This window comes from Girardinichthys multiradiatus, chromosome 20 (assembly GCF_021462225.1).
Source record: "Girardinichthys multiradiatus isolate DD_20200921_A chromosome 20, DD_fGirMul_XY1, whole genome shotgun sequence".
NCBI lineage: Eukaryota > Metazoa > Chordata > Actinopteri > Cyprinodontiformes > Goodeidae > Girardinichthys > Girardinichthys multiradiatus.
Window position 1 is genome coordinate 39,535,120 of NC_061812.1, and position 5,069 is coordinate 39,540,188.

Here is a 5,069-nt window from a genome sequence, read left to right on the forward strand (position 1 = left end):
GCTTATGTAATAAAAAAAATGAACAGGGTTCAGTCATTTGACTTATTCTGTGGTAAATTAAGAAGAAGTCATCCTAGGAAGAAATAAAAAAAATTCTGGGAAGAAATGAAAAAAATGCCATTTCAAAAAAATCATTAAAATCAGCGGCATAAAAAAAATGACTACCTAAGTTTCTCTCAAGTTTATTTTGATTGAGCAAATTTCTCTAAATCCAATCCAGAATCTACTTATCAGGGGTTCATAACCATGTCAGACTTCCAATGAAAGAATCAGCATCTTCTACTTCCTCCCTTTGCAAGTTAAAAGCCACATTAAGATGGTTGTCTTCATCCTCCAGAGAGTGACACTACTAGCTGCAGGAAACCAGTTTGGACCATGTGCTGTTTCCAAACTTCCACAATCTAACAACGTAATTGTATCACATAAATCAGTCCGTGGGCTTCTACTTTTCACATCCTTGGCGTTGACTCACATAGGTCACAAAGGTTAACTACTGAGGCAGTGGATGTTACATACCCACCTTGTGTCAGCAGAGACAATGTCCAATAAAAGTATTGTTTTTGTAGCCGCTGCCATTTTGTCCTGTGTGTATCACTGCCAGAGCGTGTTCGACTGTGTGTGTGTTTTAATTTCTCACATGGGTGGTGCACCTGTGGTTTCTCCACCATCTGTCAAAGACATAACAAATAACTTAATTCAAAATAGAAGTTGAGTAATGATGCATCTCAAAGAGAACATGAGATTACAAGTGACTGCAGAGTTGGGCTCAGAACCAGAAAGCAAACATATTTAGTGAAAGGGAAAGTAGCTTTATATGCTTTTTGTTTCACTGTATGTCCACATCGCAAACTCAAAGAATGACCCTCTAAAGCAGTCACTACTTCTATCTAACTGGATGTTCCTCACTCTGTAGTCCCCAGTTCATGGCTCCCATCTAATAGAAAAGACACAATTTCAAATGAAGAAAAAGACCATCCATCCATCCATTCATTGACAACAGCTCCACAATCTAAACCTAGACCTGCCTCTCCCCAAATGAAACACCCTCTAGCTCCTTCTGGAGAATCCCATGGCATTCCATGATCAAGGTGCAAGGTGAAGATCAGTACTCTGAGTATACCCTAGAATCTCCTCCCAATCATGTGCTACCTGCAAAAAGGGAGGCCTCAAGTAGGCCTTATGACCAACTGCTCAGACCACCTAAACTAAATCCTTCTGATACAGAGGAGCAGTGACTGTTCTTCAAGCTTCCCCCAACATTACCTAGCTCTTCCCCCTATTTAAGGCTGAGTCAAAGCCATTAAATAATCTAATTTCTAGTTCCTTTCAGGTCACCCTTTCAGTTTATGATTTACATGTCTTTTTTTTTTTCCTCACGATCAGCTGAAAGGTCTTGAACTGTAAGCGTAAAACATTAAGGCGGAAGAAGTGTGACATAGTGATACAATATGATACAAATAGAAGACAGCAACTGCATCACACAGTTCTGCGTGTGCATGGACAGCAGTGATAGATCTTTCTTCAGTGTCTGTCCAAAGTGAGATATTCAGTCATTAGTCGAATCTGATGCAGAACATGGATAGCACACAACACCTTTTGTTGAATTTAAAGCACTAAATTCATTTGGCTATCTGGCATGAAGACCCGAACATATTGCTTAGTCATTTATAGGTTTGCAGTTACCTGCTTCTTGTGGAACAATGATCTGGGGCTTGATGCATCAACAACCTTCTGTCATGGTTTAACTAGATCTCAGTGGTGCATTTAATAAAGTTGATCACAAAATTTTATTTAAAGATCGACATACTGTATATATTTCTCCGTCACCACTTGAATAATCCACAACAGTCACAGAGTCATTGTGTCCAAAATATCCATGAGTGAATAGATAAAAAATCTCTAGCCATGGTGACTACGAGTTGCTGAAGTTCAATCTAAGCATCAGAATGAGGAGCAAAGGGGATTTAAGTAACTTTGAACGTGGCTTGGTAGTCGGTTCCAGGCGGACTGGTCTGAGGTTCCTGAAACTGCTGATCTACTGGGATTTTAGATTCACAGTAAATCTCTCAGTAGTTGTGTGGACTGAAATACCTTGCTGATGTCACAGGTCAGAAGAGTACAGACTGATTCTAGAAGATGGTAAGGAAACAGCAGCTCAATTAACTCGTTATAACGGAGGTATGCCAAACCTTGAAGCAGATGGGGTACAGCAGCAGAGGGCCATAACGGGTGTTGCTCTTGTCAGCTAGGCTAAAATTCACACAGGCTTACCAAATTTGGAAAATTTCAGATGGGAAAAATGTTGCCTTGTCCAATCAGTCTCAATTTTAGCTGGGACATCCAAATGGGGGGGGTCAGAATTTGGTGTAAATATGAATGCATGGATCCTCTCTGCCCTGTATGAACAATTCATGCTGCTGGTGTTGTGTAAAGGCATGGTGAGTCATTTTTGCCACAGTTTGTTGCCCTTTGTACCAACCGGGCATCCTTTAAACACCAGAGCCTGCCTGTGATGCTGCTGACCATGTCTGTCTCTTTATGTCTACATTTCAGGCATTAACCATCAAAAAGTATGTTCTGATGGTTAATGCACCACGGCACAGGGCACAAACTGTCTTAAACTGGTTTCTTGAATATGACAATAACTTTACTGCCTCCACAGTCTGCAGATCTCAGTCCAATATAGCACCTTTGGAATCTGTTGGAACTGGAGATTTATTGGCAAGGTGTACCTAATAAAGTGGCAAACATAAAAATGTTAAGAGGTCATGGACGCTGATGTCACACCCTCTTAGATGAGGTGCAAGCAAAAGCAAATTTAACACTTCATTTGTGTTGGGGAAAAAGCTGTACAATGTGGTCAATAGTAGCTGGAAGGCTTGACTTATAAACCGCTGATATTAGGATGAGTCTGAAACAGAGAAAGTAATTGATCAACAGCTGTGCTCTCCAACTTGTTTTTTACATCGGAATCTATTGTGCCAAGGCACAATTACCCAGAGTCATACCTACCATTTAAAATGGAAAAGAATTTCATGGCTGAAGTGAAAATAGCATTAGGAAAATCACCTTGTTATTAAATGAACCTAATATATGTAATGCTACTAGTTTGTGTTAAGACATCAGCATTTAAACCAATTACCATGGAAACAAACCAAGCACTTTCGGAGAAGGTAGGTAAAATTGTTTACCTTAAAACAAGGAAAGCCCCAAGCAGCACAACAAAGATATAAGGTCATTTTTGCAAATTTGCCTTTTTCTAGAAATTAACGTCAAACGTTTTAGGGTTTTCAGAGTTTCTTTACACACTTTATGTGGACAACCATTTACCTCAAAACAGAAGCAAACTTTTATTTAGCCAACTATTGTTAGATTTAATGTAATTTATTATTTTAGTTGGTGACCATGACTTTTCCTGTTGGTAACTTTCTTAGAGAGTTTAGTTTCAAATTTTCCTGTTAATTAAAGCTACCAAAGTAATGTAATTAAGACTTTGATTTTATAGATTGTCTATTTATTGCATATTGACTAAATGAAGATTGAATACTGCTTTGTTTGCTTGCTCAAAATAAACGGTTTGAGAAGACGTTTGATATATTACAGCACATACATTGTTTTGGATTGTCATCTGACAATCAGTACTAAAAACTAATATTCACTCTCTTATGGTGTATGTAATGAACACAATTCCTTCAAACTGACAACTACAAATGCATCAGTGCAGTAAACGTAATCTTTTCAGTTGTTTTAAATCCAAGACTACTTATTTGTCACATGGATGCTACGTGCTTGACATGCTGACATGAGTTATGGTGGTATGGGAAAAACAAATTGACATGTACTGTACATTATAAGCTGGTAGAAATTCGGTGCACATTATGGTTCTTTGTGTTACTGTCCCTAGCAATCCTGGATAATGCTGTGAGGAACATTAAACAAAGTGCTGCTAAACCTCAACAGATTAATAAGGCCAAAAATGTTCATGTTTCTCCTGTAGGGAAGGGGATAAACTGTAAGACTGGTGGTGCACCAATCAAGCGACCCGAAATACAGAGATTCCACTGATTGGCTGTGATCTGTGATCAGCAGGCCTAATAAAGAAAAATGTCATTCTTTTTTTCCTGTATATTACCTGTGAGGTTCAGGACAGAGGACCCAGAATTTCAGCCAGAAACAGAATAAAAGTTAAACGATTTATTCAGGAGCAGCGCACAGATACTCAGGATTCCACCAGCCGGGAACCTGGGATCACTGGGAACGGAGAGGCAGGTTAGTGGCTTGAAAAAACTTAGGTAAATATATATGATTCCAAAGAAGCCACCCACCTTAACAGAGTCCGTGTAGGACGGAGGAATCAGAATAGGCTCCTTTGCGGGGTGCGGTCCTGGCAGTCTCCAGAATCCAGGATCGGTGCAGAACACGCCACAGCCAGAAGTCGGATTGCCGACAAGGGGAAAGATCCAAGGCTCAGTAGTCAGGGGGGGGGGGGTAGTAACTGGGTAAAACCAGGGAGGCAGACTCAGGCAGACAAATCCAGGGGTTAGGCAGGAGGCTTTGGTCGAGAGGCAGAAACAAGGTTGTGATCCAGAGGCGAGAGACATCCAATGAGGGTCAGGCAAGGCAGGGAAATCCAAGATGCAAAAAGTGGTCAAAAACGTGGTCAGGCAGGAAGGAATGCTGGACATCTACTAACTGGTAGGTTTTTGAAAATCTAAAATCTGGCACTGTCTGCCTGTCTGAGGGCTGAATATAACTGCAGAAAAACAGGTGCATGGCATGATTGATTGCACTCCAGTGCAGCAGCAGACAGGTGAAGCAGATTAGCCGATTACATGAAGACAGAGCAGGCAGACGGGCCAGAATCATAACATTACCTGCATCAAAACTAAAAAGTTTAATCATTTTCAATCTAACCCCAAACATGTACTTGATTTACTTTTTTGAATTTTATGTAATTCAAATGAAAGTTAGGAACATATATGTTGATGCACAAATTGGGTGAATTTTGTAACCCCTACATTTTCTCCATATTTTTCTCCCGTTTTTTTCTTGTGTTGGAATTGGCAGCT

The 5,069-nt window shown here is 40.1% G+C and overlaps 1 long non-coding RNA gene across 1 annotated transcript; it reads right to left on the bottom strand.

Moving 5' to 3' along the window:
- Positions 1-282: 282 nt before the first annotated feature.
- On the bottom strand, positions 283-4,863 carry LOC124857414. The gene is made up of 3 exons (XR_007035588.1): positions 4,326-4,863; positions 4,133-4,251; positions 283-668 (listed from the first exon to the last, which is right to left on the bottom strand). It is a non-coding gene; the product is annotated as an uncharacterized LOC124857414 (long non-coding RNA).
- Between the last annotated feature and the right edge of the window lie 206 nt (positions 4,864-5,069).